Source organism: Hibiscus syriacus, unplaced genomic scaffold (assembly GCF_006381635.1).
Source record: "Hibiscus syriacus cultivar Baekdansim isolate YM2019G1 unplaced genomic scaffold, ASM638163v2 tig00111634_pilon, whole genome shotgun sequence".
NCBI lineage: Eukaryota > Viridiplantae > Streptophyta > Magnoliopsida > Malvales > Malvaceae > Hibiscus > Hibiscus syriacus.
In genome coordinates, this window is record NW_024063140.1 from 738,310 (window position 1) to 758,476 (window position 20,167).

Sequence of the window (20,167 nt, forward strand, 5' to 3'; positions counted from 1 at the left end):
GTGCTTCATTAAGAGCTTAAGATCGTCTCTTATGTCGTTGTTGCACCATTTAATATTCGAGCCGCCTTTTCAGGTTTTCAACTTGAATCCTCCTTTGGTTTCAAGATGTTATTTAACAATTTACATCTTGGACCCCCCCTTTTATCATTTTTCATATCATGCATTAAAGATTTTAAAAACCAATTTTTACAAATAAAAATCAATCTTGAGAGGCGGAACGAAATCTGAAGATATTCTCTTTCACTTAGAAATCCATGTATGATTAGAATGGACTTTTCAGGTACGTAACGTAGGCCTTGGCTTATGGTTACGAAAGAAAGGGATAAAAAGGCCCAAATAAGTGTTTATAGGTAATCAAACCAAGGATCAATTCATTCTGATGCCTTCACCTTGCCTTGCTTAACTTGGATCTGCTTTGTTGGGAATTTTTCCATCATTTGGATCCCTCTAGACTGCCAAATTTTGGATTCATTTCCATTTTCTCATATTTCCAGCATTTCTTGCTCTTCTTATTTGTACTTGATCAACCTTGTAACTTGAGGCTCAATAAGTCAACCATCTTGATTCAATTTTTCTTTTTTTCTTTTTTTTTTTCTTTTTTCTTTTTTTCTTTTTTTCCTTTTCGTTTTTGTTTGTTTTTTTTCCTTTTTTTCTTTTTTCCTTCTTCTTTCTTTGCTGGATGAGTATAATACTTTAATTGCTTTGATCACCTCCTTTTCCTTTTGCATTTTCGAGATTTTCCATTATTCTTGATTGGATTGATCTTCAAGCACTCTGTATTTGACATACCTTGTAGTTCAAAACTTTCTTGACTTCATGGAAACTTGTCTTCGTAATAAAACTGTATTGACAATCTTTATTCTTGTGGGAAAATATCCTTCACTTTACCCCCCAATGTGGAGGGTGATCCTTGGTTAGGGTTGAATTAGAAGAAAAATCATTCAGGCTCAAATGGGGACAATAAAGGATATATATATATATATATATATATATATATATATATATATATATATGGATAAATGAAACAATGTCGTTCATCATCTCATACACAGAAACCTTTGTAAAAAGAGGTATCCACAGGGGGATGAATTTCAAGATAACTTTATTTACATGAAAAAATGTGCATGATATATTTATTTCAATCATCACTTGTATGTCCCAATCACTGGAAATTATCTTCGATAAGTTGGTCCATGATGCTTCATCTCATCTCTTCTTGCAGGAAAATTCACGGATAACTGAAAGTTTGGTTCTTTTGAGGTTTTTTTTATGATGGCATTGTATTTGGAAGGTTAAATGTGTGACTTTTGAGATCATATATATGGTGGAAGGGGTAATATCATAAACCAACCAACTCTATCCGAGAAGGTAAACATCTAGAGTTGGTGTCTCAAAAACAGGTAGAGACATTTCTTCAGAGTATTAGATAAATGTACGGTCAAAATTTGGTTTTAGTAAGGATCAAGTAATTGGCGTTGGATGGGATATGGAAGATATAATTTTACCACTTGCCAAAGATCTATAACTCTTGAAAAATTAAAAGAATATTTAATCTACTTGATACTCAATAATCTCAAGGTTAAAACTTGATTCCTTGCTCATAACCATAAAAGCAACACACATTTATTTATTGCACAAAAGCGGAGAAAAGAAACAAAAAAAAAAACAAGTTCAAACAAGATGCTGAAAATAGAAAGTACTACAGTGGTAGATAACACTTCCACTTGTTTATGCATCATTAATCCTCTAAAGTTGGGTATGTAATAGGATCAGGGTCATTGTCCTCATTTGTACCCCATTTCTTGATCATTTCTCTTATCTGGGCTTGTTTGGATGATTCCTCAAACGCACCAGTTTCTACTTCTTTCTTAGCAACTTTTTGTTCAGATCTCATCTCCTCGTTTATCAGTTGGAAGTTGGGCTCAAAACAATTCTCATTGGTGACAATAGCCTTATCCTGGTTTTGAACACATATTGCAGCTGTGATGGGCGTAGTATTTGTCAAGTTCTCTACACTGCCCAAAGTTCCCTCTGTCCTCAGGAAGTCTGATATAGGTGTTTGAGATGTTTTCATGGTCGCATCTTCCCAGTTTATTTTTAAACCTATGGACCAATCTCGGATTACATCCATGGGAACTTTTTTGCTTCTATTTTCTTTTTCATTTTCTTGCACTCCATATTCTTTGCAAGATTTAATCACATTAGTCTCCGTCGAGGCAATGATTTCTGAGTATCAAATTTTAACCCCTTCTTTTACCTTGCACTTTTGAATTGCTTGCTCTAAGGGATCTTGGAAATTTCCTTCAAGGTTACTAGGAACCTTAGCTGAACAATTTAGAGTTTCAATGTCGTATATCCACGGAACCTCCTTATAGGTCCACTTTTCATTTGGAAGCCACTGTGGCTGAACATAGCGTGGAGTAGTTAATCCAGCTGAGAGCATTTTTTAATGTAATTTTTCACCCGAAAAGTGGAAGGGAGGAAATTGAAAATCCTGAACATTCTTTTTCTCATTGATCAGCCTTTGACCCTTTTTTATGCTCCTCTTCTTTGGGTAAAGCTTATGTCTTACAACAAAACTTCTTTCTTTCATTGATTCTTCATTCACCATTAATTCATCAATGTCTCTTGGGACCAAATCTTGAGGCTGTCTTGAATTACCATACTCACTAATAGGTTCTTGATCATCAGACACTATCATGTCGAACTCGTCATTATCATTCAGAACCTCATTCATAGCCTTCGCAGCAGGATCTTCTGGTTTCTCTCCATGGATCATATCATTCATCATGTCCAGCAGTTTGGTCATTTGTTCTTTTGAATCAACTTGGAATTTTTTTGCTTGTTCAATCATCTCTTGTTGAGTCTTGATAATTTGCTCTTGCAGTTTCTCAATTCTACCAATTCTTGCAAAAATCTCATTCATGGCTATTATCCTTCTTTAGGAAGACCAAGTTAGCTCCACTTTGATTTCAAAAATTCTGTCATGGAATTCTCCACGAATTATTCCACGTTGTCATGATTAAATGCATGAAAAATAGTTTAAAATAAAATGTAATTATGCAAAGATGCAAATGCAAAAATGAAAATATAAACGTAAAAATACAAAATGTAAATACAAATGTAAATATGTGAATGTAACAATAAAAATATAAATTGTACAATACAAAAGGAAACATAAAAGTATAAATACAAAATGAAAAATGCAAGGATGCAAAATGCAAATGTATATATGAAAAGGTGTTACTCAAGAGTGATAATCTTAGAACAGATTTCATTGAACATAAAAGTTTCGGTACATCAAACAAAACTTTACATATAGGGATATCTTTCACTTCTAACTTCTCCAAAGCCCATTTGGTTTCCATTCATGCTCAAAAGTTGAGTCTTCAGTCTGCTTCATCTCCTTATAAAGTCAGCTAAATCTATCATTTAAGAACCATATTGCTTGTGTGGACTGCAACTTCTTCCATGACATTCTCTTTCATCTTCTGTGTCACTTCTCGGAGTTGCTCATTTTCCCTTGTAAGATATCCTTTCTGTCTAAGAAGTTCTTGAATAAGATCTTCATATATGTTGCATTTCTTTTTCAGCTTGGTGACCCCTGTGATCCACTTTTCTGGGGTGTTTCCTATACCAGCATTTCGAAAGGCTTGACTGATCTTCTGAAAATCTTCATGCATGGTTTTCATTTCTGTGCTCAATTTCTTGTTTTGGTCATTCAAGTCCTTCAAATAACATGCTTGAGCTTCATAAAAACCTCCACTACTCTGAATGTCCCGACTGATACTCTTACTGTAGACTGCTTTTGGTATCAATCTGGTAGGATCTTTGTGTAATAATTTTGGTATTAATATAACCGGTTCTCTATGTACAGAACTTCCCTCGATCCTCGTAGTTTCTTCAGGATGTCTTTCCTTGGCCGCATCATATTTTGTTTGATCATAAAAGTTTTTGTCCATTTACAATTTCTTTCCAATATGATGAACAGTTTTTCCAGTAAACACCTTTTGGTTATGCCATGATCATGCAATGCAAACAAAAGAAATCAATATGAACAGATTAGAGCAATGTAACATGCATGAAAAAAATAAGAAAAAATAGAATAGTTAGTACCAACTAATGGAAAAAAAATCTATCTATCAAGGTATAAATCTTAACCTCATGCTTTCTAGTTCCATGCTTTGTTTGGAAAGTTTAACCTAACCGCATGATTTCTAGTTCGCATGCATTTATTCAGGAAAAAGAAAAGGAAATAAAATAAATTAAAAGCTAGAGCTTATTTCTCCTTTGTGTATACCTACTGACAAAATTTCGGCATGGTTTCAGATCGGGAGAGTTTCTAGGGTTTATTATATACAGGTTTTCAGTTCTAGGAGTAAAGGTACTCGAACTGTCCTTGTTGATGCCCCCTTGGGCTGTCAACCCTCAATCCTAGTCCATTACAGACTTAAGCGGATCGAGTTCAATTCGAGGGGACATATTTCTCTATGCCTGACACGGAGAATAAATTCTCACGAAGACATAGAGCATATGCACCCCGAAAGTTACTTGCTAGGTCTGACACGGAGAATAAATTCTCACGAAGACGTCGCTTTCACTCCCACTTAAAAGGGACAAACTTGATTAGAAAGCTTATGTTATGCAATGCAAGTGTTGTGTGTGAGAAGAAATATTCAAACATTTGACAGACAATAAATAATAAAATTTAATATCTGAAAATAAAGTAAAAATAAAAAATAAAAATATAATGAATATTATGAAAATCATAAGTAATAAAAATTTGAAAGAAAAGAATTAAAAATTAAATAAATGAATTTTTAATTTCTAATTAATAGAGACAATTTATAATTAATTTTAAAGTTTGACAGTCCCCAGCGGAGTCGCCAAGCTGTCGTAACCGATTTTCGTCCGGGCACGAAATTTTACTTGGCGGGAAAAGTAATACGAATAAATTAATGATTTTTATTTTAAAAAATATTTTTAGAGTCGCCATCGGCCTTTTGGGTCAGGTAGGTCGAATACCTAAAAAATCATCTTTTAAAAGAGTTTTTAAGAAAACATCATTTAAAAGATAAACTAGTTTGCGTTTTAACCAAAAATTTGTTCTTTTTAATAATAAAAAGGGATTCGTGGTCGGTTACGTTTAGGGAAGGATTAGCACCCCTACAACGCCCAAAATTGGTACTTTTTAATTATAAATTGTCTCTAATAATAGAATTTAAGAATTCAAATATATTTAATTTATAATTCTGTTATCTCAAATTTATTACTATAATTTTTAAGAAAATCTATTAATTTATATATATTTATAAATAAAATATTTATTTATTTAGAAATATCAGAAAATGACTTCTAGGTGCCTTAAGACAGCTCTTTTCTTAAAAATAAATATTAAAATAACATCTTTCTAAAAATAATTAAAATAAATTAATATATATATAATTTATAAAAATATGATATTTATTTATTTAAGAATATCAGAAAAGGACTTCTAGGTGCTTTAAGACATCCCATTTCTTAATATTAAAAAATAATATTAAAATATGATTATTTTTCTTAAAAGTAATTTATATAAAATTAAAATTTTAAATAGGATTTTTATTAATATATATAAAATATAAAAATAAGTAAATAAATATTATTATTATATATATTATATGATACATAATAATAATCAATAATAATTAATATATAAACATATAAAAATAAATAAATAACGATTAAAATAAATAAAAAAAAATTATATTATAAAATAAACGATAATAAAACTTGTAAAATAAATGAAAGTATTAAAATTAAGGAAAAAATTATAACATATTAAAATTAAAATCTCTAATTTAAAATATTATAAAAACTAAGTATTAACAGTATGATTTATCTTATATTAATTATTCGGGATTGAATTAAAAATTAATAAAGTTACAGGGGCTAAATATATTATTTACCCTAAATTACATAATTACTGGAAAGGACTAAAATATAATAAAATAAAATTCAGGAACAAAATTAAAATGCTCTAAAACTTAATTTAGTGACTAAAATATAAGTCTATAAAATCAGGAGGATAATGTGTATGGTTTTCCCATCCGGGAAATTACACAGAGGCCCTCACCAAAACTACGTCGTTTTGGTAAGGGTATAAATAGGGCAAAATAGGCCTAAATTATCATTTCTCTCCATTTGCTTATCTCTCTTAGAGAGAGAAGCTCTAGCTTCTCTCTAGAGCTCCCTCACCGGAGGAATACCGGTGATCGGCCGGTCACCGTCGCCAGCCACCGTCCACGGTGGCCTGAATTTTACAAAATTACCCAAAAAAAATTCTCTTTTATTTCTAAATCCGATTCCGACTTCCTCTTGTTCTAAAAACCCCCAAACTCCGTAGATCTAAGTTTTTACCTTCGGTTTTTTGGTGGTTTTTCGGTGATTTGGATGCTCCGACGAAGGTAAGTTGCTCGGTATCTTCACTCTATTTTATTAGTTTTTTTGTTTGATTGCTCTGCCCCCTCCCCTTTGCTTCATTTATGGGGGCTTTTTATAGGCTTTTTCGTACACCCTTTGGACCGGTTAAAGGAGGATAACCCGGTGAGTCACTGGCCAAAGGAGGTGATGGAAGCCACTGGAACTGGGACGTGGAGGGGCTGCTGTCCCAGCTTGCTGGAGGCTGTTTGTAGCTGCAACGTGGAGAGGCAGCTGTCGTTGGTTGCTGGATAGGGAAGGTAAAAATGGTGATTACAACATGTATCCCAATATTTGTAAGCGCTAAGTTTGTACTTGTTTCTTAGTCTTCGTTTGTTTCACCGTCGCATTTGAGGCAACATAAAAGTTAGTGTTGGCTTATTACACCATTTTCACTCTAGTATATCACGTATATCATTTAGCATTTTCAAATTGCTCTGCTTTTTTTTTTGTCAATGTTATTTGGGTTTTATTTTTTAGTTTTATTTCATTTCATAATCTTCCAAAACAACTTTAAAACTCTAAAAATTTCATTTTTATATCGTACCATCTTCGACACCATTGTTCTCTAATATTTTCTTCGATTATTTCTGTTGCAGTCGGCCTTTCAGGAGAAAAGTCAATTAGTTACGACGACGGGGTTTTTAGAAGGATTTTTAATGAAAATATGAGAGTCGCCACCAATCATTTTTAAGGTGCGATTGAAACACTTAAAATTGGACAATTTTAATAAAATATTTTTATTTTATAAAAAATATCAAATTTTGGTATGCGAAAATAAGAAATCAGGTTTATGAATCAGTTACGCATGAAGAAGAATTAGCACGCCGTAGCACCCAAAATTGATACTTAGTCAATTACCCTATATTTTAAAATTGGAAACTTCGAGTTTAGAATTTTTTTTAATTTAAAATTCATTATGTATGCAAATTTTGAAGACGATGTTAATTTACCAAGACCAATAACAACCACCCTCAGACACTAGCGGAAGCTTCATTTTCAATCCTTATAAACAAGCATTGCCTTGATGATTTAGAAATTATGATGTAGGGTTTTGAAAAGGATGTTGATTTACTTTGGGAATCAACATTGGTCACCTCGGGCATAATGTGGAAGGTACACTATTAACCTCCTAATAAATGAACATTGTCTTTTTTTGAAATTGAGATGTGCAACCAAACAATCAATTTATTGAATTTAATTATACTAAATGGGTTAATTAAGGTTTTTGTCTAAGTTAAAGTGTCAAATAATAAAATTTAAAGAACCTAGAGGACTAGAGCTAAAAAATTTAGGCTTTAATATTAGTCATAATTGATTTTAACCAATTGTTAAATCGAATAATCGAAATGGACCCTCAGTTATTAAGGTGAGAGCCAAATCGAATATTCCCCTAAATTAGAGGAATAAAGTTAAATTAAGCCTAAAATGAAGAATGTAATATTAATCATAATTGATTTTAACCAATTATTGACTCGAATAATCGAAATGGACCATTGGGCATTAAGGCGAGGGCCAAATCGAATATTCCTATAAATTAAAAAGTTCAGGGATTAAATTAAAATAAATATAAAACTAAGGGTTCAATCTAAAATCAAGATTCTAGGACTAAATTGAAAAGAATCTAAAATAAGGATCTAAAATTGAAACACATCAAATAAAGGACTAAAATGCACAAAAACAGAATGTAAAACTTAAATTAACAAAATTAGGAAAATTAAGAAAAGACTGGAATTTTAGGGACTGAAATGTAAATTTTGGAAATTTAAAGGCATAACTTAAAATAAAAAAATCATGATAATAAAAAAATTTAGATGATCATAATATTTGATAAAAGTATAGTTGAGTGACAAAATGGTATTTAACTTATTTTTATTTTTACTTTTATTTTTACATTTTAATGTGTTTATACGGATTTCGACCCTAGCATGCAAACTTCCAATGGGCCAAACTTAAAATACGCCCCGAAAAGAGTAGTTTTTGTATTACTTCGAGTTAAATGCTCATATTAGAAATTTCTCTTACCTTTTCTAGGAGAGATACTAAAACCCTAATCCCTCTCCCAGTTTTTTCAAGCTTCATTTTTTAACATCAGCAATGGCTTCCATCTTCAGGAACTCAAAACTAGCAATCCCCAAATCTATCTTCTCTACTCATACTGTTAAACAAAACCCACCATTTCCTTCTTTTAAAGCTGCAAAATCTGCCATTATATCCGAAAAGAACCCTGAAAAATTAGCATAAATCTTCCAACAATGTTCCCATTTGCCGACTTTCCTTCGCCACCGCCAAAGAAACGTAAGTAACAAAAATTAACAAATCGAATAAAAATTAGAAGTTAGCAGTTAATAAGTTGAAAGTTAGTGGTTACTAAATTATAAGGTTAGTAAGTCGGTAATGAATAAGTTATAGGTTAGTAAATTATAAATTAATAATATTGTTAGAACATGGATTAAAATGTAATAAAAATAAAAAGACAGGTTCAAAAAGTGTATATAAAATAGTGACTGAAATAAAACAATACAAGAGAAACAATGCAAAATTCGAAATAAAATAATAAAATAAAGATTAGGACTAAAATGATAAAACACGACTAAAGTTCCAGGACTAAAAGAGAGTTAACCCAAAAATAAACCCTAGTGACCAGAATGTAAAAACACGTGAGAGTTAGGGGACTAAAAACTGATTTGCCCATTTTGTTTTAAAACATGTGAGATATAAAGGTTCTTTTTTTTTTGGTTTTTTTAACCTAACCCTAAAAACTCATCTACTCTAAACTCTCCTTTCCCTCACTCACAATTGCCTTATAGAAAACCCTAAGCTATCAAACTTTTCGCCGACTATCATCGTACTATAGTGATCGCATTCCATTTCGACTACTTCTCACTACCTAAGAAAGCCTTAGAACTGAGAAATCATATCTCAACTCTCTAACCCTATTCTCCTTCTTTGATATAACCCACTTAGAACTCATCTCCGCTATAGATTGGCGTTGTACTCACTCCAACCGCCACCAAAGGCGACCGATTGTCTCACAACTAGCCTAAATCGAACCTAGCTTCTCATTTCTCTCGTTTATCCACAAAATAACCTAATTTGAAACCTAAACATTTTAGAAAACCATAGACCCCTTAACTCCTTGCTCCATGATCGACGACCATCTCCTGTAGGTAAACGATCTCTCTCTTTTACTCTTATTATTCTTGTCGCAACGGTCCTCTATGTGGTCTCAGATTCGTGCTTCGACTTGGAATGATGGAGTCACCATCGATCATTTTTGATTTAGGTGGATCATACACCTCAAACTTACCATTTACCGGATCTCTGTCTTACGAGACGTTTGTTAAATTCGGGAGTCGTTTACGACTGAGAAAGGATGATCATCCTTGAGTCGCCCTTTCGGTACCATTCGATTACCCAATTTTCTTAATCGCGGAAATTTTAAAATTTAAATAAAAAATTAAAATTTAAGTTCAATACTAATTGTTTACTTTTGAAGATTACTTTGAAATTTAATGAGTTCCTTAAAAAATCAATGTTAGGATAAAATAAGTATAAAAAGAAAAAAAGAAAAAAAGAATTAAAACATTTTCAAAACAAAAAAGTCATTGTATCAATTTAGAATAAAAAATAAAGTATATAAAAAAGGACCAAATTGCATGTAAAAGAAAATTCAGTGGCAAAATTACAACAGGTGACCAAATCGAATTATGCTTCAAAACTACAGGGAATGCGAAAAGTGTTGCAACGATCCTTCGGGTGGTTTCAGGTTCGTATTTTGACTTGAATTGTGTGATAGAGTCACCACCGATCGCTTTTTTAAATAGGTGGACCGAACACCTCGAACTTACTGTTTACTGGATCTACATCTTACTAGAGATTTGTCGGATTCATGAGTCGTTTATGATCGAGGAAGGACGAGCACCCTCGAGTCATCCTTTCGGTACCAATTGATTACCCAATTGTCTTAATCGCAAAAATTAAATTTTTTTTAAAAAAATAAAATTTAAGTTTGATTCGAATTATTTACCTTTGACTATTATTTGAAAATTTATTATTATCCTTAAAAAATAAAATAAATGTTAGGATAAAGATATGATAAATATAAAAATAAAAAAGAACAAATTCTACAAAAAATATTAGGGCATAAATTTAAAATAAAATAAAATAAATAAGAGGGATTAAATTGAAATTTAAAAGCTCAATTACAAGAGATGATCAAACTGAACTACACTTCGAAACTCTAGGGGTACGAAAAACGAGTCCCTCATATTTAAGTACCCCAAAACCCTTTTTAGTGTTGTTCAAACGGTTAATTTGTCCATTGACCGAACCGAATGACCATTACCCAAATTAACCAAATTTTTTTCTTTAACTGTTAACCGAACCAATTTTTTTTAAAATATTTAACCGAACCAAACTTTATTTCAGTCGGTTAACCAAAAATTTTATATATTTTTAATTAGATTAATATGGTTATAATAAAGATATTTTTTATTTGGGTTAAAATTTAATTAGGTATTGATAATTTAATGAATTTAGTGTGGTTAAAAAATAATAGATCTTAATTCTGAATGGTTTTGAACTTGAAATATGGATTTAATATATATAATATATTTAATAATAAATATTTTTGGTTAATTTGAATAATTCGTTAATTTAGTTAATTAACCGATTTCGAACCAAATTAATCGTTAACCGAATATTGAAAAAAAATTAATCGTTCCCCGATTGAACTAATTCGATGAACGGCCAAATTAACTGAACTAATTTGGTTCGATTGATTAATTCGATTTCATAACATTGCCCATGTAGAGTTTCTCCCCATTTTCGCAGGATATCAACTTAGAAAATGAATCCTTGTTGCAATAGATTTGACGTATGGCTCCAGTACCAAGTAACCATTCCCTTGGTTTAGAGTCAACAAAGTTGACTTCAGAGATCACAACACATATATCCAAGTTCTCCACATCCTTCACAATTCCTTCTACAACATTTGCCTCGTGAGCTTTGACTTTCTTTGGTCTTTTGCATTCAGTAGACTTGTGCCCCGTCTTTCCACAGTTGTAGAACTTTCCATGGAACTTTTCTTTCTTGAAAATTCAAAATTTAGGTCCCAGATTTGGCTTGAAAGGTTCTTTGTTGAGCTTTTTGGCATTAACTCTATTGTTCTTTTTGATGCGAAGTCTAACAATAAGTTCTTCCATGGTCAATTCATTACTGTTATGCTTCAGGAAATTCTTGAAGTCATTCAATCCGGGAGGTAGCTTCTCAATAATAGCTGCCAGTTAGAATGATTAGCTTATTAACATATTCTCAACGAGAATTTCGTTAATAATCAGTTGAAATTCCTCCACTTGTTTTACTACTGGTTTGGAATAAACCATATCATACTTCAAGAATTTGTCAACTAAAAACTTTTTAGCTCCAATATCTTCGGATTGATATTTATGGTCCAATTCCTCCCACAATTTCCTTGTCGTTTCATACGTATAATACACTGGATACAATGAATAATGTAGACAATTTAGGATATAATTCCTTCATATGAAGTCAAAGTGTTTCCAAGCTTTAACCATGTTAAAGGCGGTGATATTATCTACCTCTCATTTACCTTCTTATTCTTTAAAAGCATGAGGATCTTCCTTCAAGAACTTTTCATAGTTTACCGTGGTCAGATAGAACCACATCTTTTACTGCCATATTTTGAAAAATTCCCTTCAAAATTTCAATGGTGTTTCACTGTGGTTAATTGCCACTGTCAATTGATTCACATTCGGATTTTGATTATGAACTAGAACCATCATTCTCATATCCAAGCTGGGTAACCCATTGGAATTTGTTGATTCCATTGTTCTGTAAAAGAAACAAAACCAAAATTAGTAACCAATGTTACTACACCGACAATTTCTGTTCAATAGGTTTCTCCATTTTAAGCAAACTCGTTAAAACGTTAGGATAATTCTTGAAACAAATGTGTTGCTTTGATTTCCATAAGTTTTTCTGAATTATCTCAAATTTGTTTTAGAAAGGTAAAAGAATAAGATTTTTTCTTAAGATTGTTACACAATCCGAGACGAAAATAAAATAAAATAAAATTTTATTAGTAAAGGAAAAGAGATACAGTTAAGAGTACATAACTCGAGTAGTAATTGGTACGAGTTGATACCTGCAATTACGCAGTTTCCTTAAGATAGATTTTCGGTCACTTCTTACTGCTTGAGATATCTTGGTCATCTGTCTCCCAGGATACAAAAATGATATGATCAACATAAAGTAGCAAAACTTGCGAGATCACAAACATTTTTCTTGTTAGGGAATATCACTAAAAACAGAGAAAATAAAAGATTTTTGGTTGTGTAAAACCTAGTTGGTTTACACAATATTTATAGTATTTTCACATAGGAGAAAATTTGAAATAATATATTGTGGCTATTTATTATTATCCGAATAAAATCTGAAATAATCAATTAATAACACCTTAATTAGAATATAAAAGTGAACTACAAGTCATACTCAATTAATATTTTAATTAGAAAGGAAATCATATAATATCATTTTTCATTTAGAATATTCAAAAAGATATACCACATTCAAGGAAAATATTTAATTAGTAGTGGGAAAAATATCCGTAGGCCCCTAGAGGGCCCTACCGGTATGGATATTCTTGTCACCCACGCCATACGAGGGCGCATACACCTTCTCGCGAGGCACAGTTCCAACACAATTCATTAAATGACTAGTAGGTTGGTTTGTGTATATAAACCATTTCCTTGCTTGATATCCCACCAATGTGAGATATGAACTTTTCCCATTTTCCTTACAAAACACAATTCACATGTACCTTGCTTTGAGCATCAATTTCTCATTCATCACTAAACCATTTTAAGCATACGTGATACCATTGTAAATATCTCATGGAGTAGAATATGAATCAGTAAATTCATTATTCGAATCTCTATCTTTACTCTTATAAAATATACCTAAAAGTTTCCAAATTATCACAATTTTTCGACAATCCCCCACATGAATGAAATTGATGATTTTATCAAAAACTTTTAACTTAATGTTGTGATAGACCCCACGAATGATAGTTGTATAGTATATTTACTTTACTGGCTCATCAATAGATGTGGTGTCCTTGATCTGTTCTTCCGTTTGTGTAAATGATATACTTCACACAATTGTCTTTCTGACAAGTATATTAGTTCTCATGAGCATGTCCATATAGCCGTAAACATTGCTTGCTTATGTAACAGTTTCAAAGAACTATGCCCTATAGTCTCCTTGAAGCGACCTCACTTCACTCTCACATTGTTTACTTACATTTCTCGACACATCAGACCACACAATGGTAATTAAAAGCCTTGCTTAGCTTATACCACTTTAATCATTGTTTTACTTAATAGGAACGGACTTGGGATTTGCAAACTCCCACAGTGACCGTACATGTTTTATGTAATTAGGTAATCCTTTTAAACCTAGATTTAGGGACCTCTAGTGAACAAAGTAGGGTTTTCCTTCACATAACACCTTTTGATTTTCATGGGCTTTAGTCCCATTCCCTTAGATGTTTTCTCAACTTAATCTTGATTTAACCCTTTGGTTAAAGAATCCGCGATGTTATTCTTTGATCTTAAAAAATCAATAGAGATAACTCCATTTGAGATCAATTGTCTAACGATATTGTGTCGATGATGCATATGTCTCGATTTACCATTGTACATGTAGTTATGTGCTCTAGCAATTGTTGTTTGGTTGTCACAGTATATGCATATTGTGAGAACATGTTTCAGCTATATAGGTATGCCCTCAAGAAAATATCGAAGCCACTTTGTTTCCTCTCTAGATTTATCTAGAGCTACAAAATTTCCATGACACAAATTCTCTTCTCAAAGTGAATACGTATCCACTTTTACTTTTAGGATCTTAAATATCTTATATCCACCTGGAATCAGAGTATTCTTCAAGAATGTCAGGTTCTTAGGAATAATACAATTTGTAATCTCGAGTATATCTGAGATATCTCAATATCATTTTTATTGCTTTCTAGATGTCTTTTCCTGGATTACTTATAAATCTGCTTAAACTACTTACTGTAAAAATAATGTCCAATCTAGTATATCTCATAAGATACATTAGACTGCCTATAACCCTTTCATATTCCACTTGGTGAACATTTTCATCACTGTTTTTAGACAAATTAACAAGAATCTATTGGAGTTCTGGCTATACCAGAATCATCCTTGTTAAATTTCTCAAGAACCTTATCCACATAGTGTGATTGAGTCAATATGAGACATTCAAATGACCTTTTAATTTGGATGCCTAAAATCGTGTTGGTTAATCCCATATTCTTCATGTTAAATCTTGAATTTTAAAATATCTTTGGTACATTTTACCATTTCATTGTTACTTCAAACAATGATTATGCCATCATCTTATAAACATAGAATCATATATCTTATGTTTATGTTTTTGACATTTACACACTTATCACATTCGTTTATCTTTAAGTCATTTGTCATCATGGCATTATTAAACTTCTCATTCTATTGTTTTAGTGCTTGTTTAAGTCCACACAAAGACTTCACCAATCTACATACTTTTCTTTCTTGACCTGAAACTACATGACCCTTGGGTTGTTCCATGTATATTTCTTCATCGAGATCTCCATTTAGAAAAGCAATTTTAACATCCATTTTATGTACTTATAGATTTTGCATAGAAGAAATTGCAAGTACCATTCTAATGGATATTATTCATGATACATGATATTATGTATCAAAATAATCAAGGCCTTCATTTTTTCGGTAACCTTCAGTTACCAATTTGGCCTTACACTTGTCAATTGTTCCATCAACTTTCATTTTCCGTTTAAAAATCCATTTTGAACTTTGTGGTTTCATTCCTAGAGGAAGATCCACTAATTCTCATGTGTGATTTTTCATGATGGAATCGATCTATCTTTTGACGGATTTCTTCCATAAGGTGTTTTCCGAAGACTGTATATCATCGTGGTACGTTTTAGGTTCAACCTTTGGTATAAAATTTAGGAAATCTGATCCAAATGATCTTTCCACTTTAGCCAATTTTTCTCTTTTTGGCTCTATTTCAGTTTTAGTCTCATGTTGATCATTTGGATTGTCTTCATTGTTAGTCTCTAAAGTTCATTTTTATTGAACTATGATCAACCATCCTAGACTTGTAAGGGAACTCATCTTTAAAGAATGATGCATTATTTGATTCCATTATTGAGTTCTTATGAATCTCAGATTCTTTAATTCATACGAAAGAAACCAATATGCATTGTTATGTTTTGCATAGCCAATGAAAATGCAATCCACAATTTTAGGACATATTTTCATTTGTTTTGGTAATGAGACCATTACCTTGGTAAGATAATCCCACATTTTTAAGTGTTTGTATGAAGGTTTTCAGCATTTCCATAACTCATATAGTGTCTTGTCATTTTTCATTTGGGCTACCTTGTTTAAAAGGTAATTTCCTGAAAGAACAACTTCCCCCACATGTTTCAGATAACCTAGAACTTCCTAACAAAGTGTTCATCATTTCTTTTAGAGTCCAATTTTTTTGTTCGACTACTCCATTAGATTGAGAAGAATAGGGTGGAGTTATTTCATGAATAATACCATGTTGTAAAAAAATCACCAAATGGTTCAACATATTCACCACCACTGTCAATTCTTACCATCTTACTCTTTTTACTAAGTTGGCTTTTGATTCTTGCTTATAGAGTTTAAATTTCTCTTTAGCTTCATCTTTTCTTTTAAGAAAATAGACATAGTAGTACTTCATGCTATCATCCATGAAGGTAATAAAATATTTATTCACTCCCTTTGTTTGTACAATTTTTAAGTCACAAACGTCGCTATGTATTAGATCAAGAGGTTCAGTGTTTTTTTCAACTGTTTAAAATGAAGATCTTGTTAATTTTGCCTTAACACATGTTTCACATTTATGTTTATAATTTATATAAATCAAAGGGATATGTTCCGAATTAATCAACCTAATTAAGGTATCATAATTAACATGTCCAAGCATACCATACTATAAATTAAATGACTCAATCATATAAACGGAAGAAGAAACGATATTCTTATTCATTATTTTAGCTTTTACAGAGATTGTATTTAGTTTCCACATATCATTGGATACAAACCCTTTTTCCACAAACATTCCCCCTAGAAAAAAAATCATCTTTTGGGATTCAAGCACAATCCTAAAGCCATTAACACTTAAGAGTGTTCCAGATACAATATTTTTTTCGTATGTTAGGAACATACAATACACTCTACAACTTGAGTTCTTTTCCAAATGTCATCTTCAAGACCACAATACCATTCCCCTTGATTTCGAAAGTCACAACATTTCCCATGTAAAGCTTCTCCCCATTGTCGCAGGATATCAACTTAGAAAAAGAATCCTTGTTGCAACAGATATGACACATGGATCCAGTATCAAGCCACCATTCTCTTGGGTTAGAGTCAACCAAGTTGACTTTAGAGATCACAACTCATAGATCCAAGTCTTCCACTTTTTGACAATTCCTTCCACATCATTTGCCTCGCGAGCTTTGACTTTCTTTAGTTGTTTGCATTCAGTAGACTTGGGCCCCATCTTTCCATAGTTGTAGCACTTTCCCTGGAACTTTTCCTTCTTGGAAATGCCAGTTTTAGGTTTTATCTTTGACCTATTATTGGGATGTTTTTCCTTCTTGAAGTGCTTAACTTCAACCATATTTGTCGTAGCCTCCTTAAAGGATTCTTTGTTGAGCTTTTTAGAATTAACTATATTTTCATCTGTATTGCGAAGTCTGACAATAAGTTCTTCTATGGTCATTTCCTTCCTCTTATGTTTCAAGTAATTCTTAGAGTCATTCCATCAGGGAGGTAGTTTCTCAATAATAGTTGCCACTTGGAATGATTCACTTATGACGATATTCTCATCGAGAATTTTGTTAATAATCATTCGGAATTCCTCCACTTGTTTTACAATTAGTTTGGAATTAACCAAAGCATACTTCAATAATTTGGCACCTAAAAACTTTTTAGGTTTAACATCTTCTGATTGATATTTATGGTCCAATGCCTCCCACAATTTGTTTTCTGCTTTATATGTAGAATACATTGGATACAATGAATCATGTAGAATATCACCGAAAATAGGGAAAATAAAAGATTTTTGGTTGTGTAAAATTTAGTTGATTTACGCAGTATTTATAGTGTTTTAATATATTAAAAAATTGGAAATAATATATCATGGCTATTAATTAGTATCCGACTAAAATTAGAAATAATAAATTAATATTGCCTTAATTATAATATAGATGTGAAATGCAAGTCATACCAAATTAATATTCGGATTAAAAAGGAAATCATATAATATCCTTTTTAATTCAAAATATTAAAAAAGATATGTCACATTCAAGGAAAATATTTAATTAGTAGTGCGTAAAATATTCTTAAACCCCAAAAGTGCCCTATCAGTATGGACTTTAGCGTCGCCCACATTATACGGGTGCACCCCCAACCTTGAAGGGCTCGGCGGGCTTCAATTTACACCCCTTACGCCTGCACGCGATGCACAATTTCAATCCAAGTCATTCAATGACTAGTAAGTTGGTTTGTGTATATAAATCATTTCCTTGCTTAATATCCCACCAATGTGGGATATGGGTTTTTCCCATTTTCCTTACAAAACACAATTCACATGTACCTTACTTTGAGCATCAATTTCTCATTCATCACTCAACTGTTTTGAGCATATGAGATGTCATTGTAAAGATCTTATGGAGTAGAAAATGAATCCGCAAAGTTATCATTTGAATTTCCATCTTTACTCTTAGAAAATATGCCTCAAATTTTCTAATTTATCATAATTTTCCAACAAGAACCACAATATATTTTTGTTAACTAGTGAAATACAGAGTATAACTATGGTATAATCATATGTTACTACAACACTCATAGTTGCAGACCCATCATATCATCTGTTGCCAAGAGTGTAATCAATCCATTTTCTGAATATGCACCAGTTTTATATTCATTTCGAGGGATCAAAAACTTGACCTGAAAAGCATACAAGATTTAAGAGTTATATATCAACTGTGCACAGACACGGAAATCAAAGTAATGAAGTTTCACGATCTTCGACCTTCATAGTGTAATAACCGTAAGGTGGCAATAGAGTTCCCGATTATCTCAGGCTTACCGAAAAAATCAACCTTGAGGTCGAGTGCAAGCGCTATGATCCTTGCAACCGCTTTGGCCACCTCCCTAATTGCACATAATGAACAAAAACAAAATCTCATTAGTTGATATTCTTCACACATGTTTATCATAAAAACATGTATGGCCAGTTGGTGACCTAATCACATATTATCTATATAACTTACAATGCCTCGTGATGGAAATTTTCCATAATATGCCTCCATCTAGGCAAAACATCTTCAAAAGAAAATTTCTTTAAACATGATCTTGCAAGATAATTGATCTACAAATTTTGATATAGTTTACCATCTCCAGGCTAAACATTTGGCCCGTAAAACGACTTCTCCATGTCGAGATCATCTTTGGGTACTTCAACAACTATGTAATACCCTACTTTGTGGTGTCCTACTACCCCAACAGTGAAATAAAAGCTCAATACTTCAATTAAACCCTTTCAACAATGATCAAATATTAAAGGTAAAACAAAAATTATAGTTCTAAAATAATGTAATAACTAAGAAGAAAGGATTTGCTTTTAACGCCCTAAATTCTAGGTCAAGAGTTTCGGGCTAACCTGAGAGGGCCTTAGATGAACTCATTAGCTTATAGAAAGCCTTAGTCCAAGTTTGGGCTTGGCTTGGCCCAATTGGAGTTTAAAAAGTGTAGTTTTGATTTAAGCTTAAAAATTGAGGGACCAAGGGAGCGTTTATACCAATTTTATTTTGAAAGACTGAATTCTCATTAATTGGGATGATATAACTTCTCAAGCTTCCCTCTTTTACCCTACTTTCCTTTATCTTCTTCCTTATCATTCATCTCATTCTCTCTCTCCAAGAATTGATCAAAGGTTGAAACTTTTTGGTCTTGCGAGCCTAATCCGAGAACACCAAGGTAAGGGTTGTAATCTACTCATCATTAGCTTCCATTCAAGCCATTAAAATCAAGTTTTAGTCATAGTGACCCTAAGTGGAGGTTTAAGAAACTATAGATTTTCAATCCGTTTTTAATGGATTTAAGTTCTAGGAAGTATTCTTAGATTTATTCTAAGTTCCTAAATGGGTTAGTAACTTATTTCCCTTGTTATGATTAATGAAAGAGATTGGAGAAAATTTCAAGATCAAGGGCAAAGAGAAGTTGGTTCTTAGTTGATTTGAGGATGTTTAACTTAAGACTAATGTAACACATTTCTAACCTCTTTATACCACATGTGAGTCACTAAGTGTTCTTAGTTTGCTTGCATGAGTTCATGGAGCATATGAGCATGTTCTTATTAGCATGTTCTTATTAGATTATAGTTTATGAAGTTATTCAACATGAAAACTGACTCTTTATGTTCCCTAAAATCTTACATAAGACTTAAACATTGTTTAATGGCCTTAATGGGGCAAATAGGTAGTGTTAGGTCACATTTTCATGCTCAAAACAATGCATTTTTGGGTTTGAGTATCGGTATTGGATGAACTATAACACCCCAT

General features: G+C 32.1%; 1 long non-coding RNA gene and 1 pseudogene across 1 annotated transcript; both read right to left on the reverse strand.

Annotated features, from left to right (window-relative positions):
- Positions 1 to 77: 77 nt before the first annotated feature.
- On the reverse strand, positions 78 to 15,162 carry LOC120166277. The gene is made up of 4 exons (XR_005519911.1): positions 15,004 to 15,162; positions 10,818 to 10,828; positions 1,558 to 1,563; positions 78 to 89 (listed from the first exon to the last, which is right to left on the reverse strand). It is a non-coding gene; the product is annotated as an uncharacterized LOC120166277 (long non-coding RNA).
- Positions 15,163 to 18,366: 3,204 nt separating this feature from the next.
- LOC120166332 overlaps positions 18,367 to 20,167 on the reverse strand; it is a 35,106-nt pseudogene continuing 33,305 nt past the window's right edge.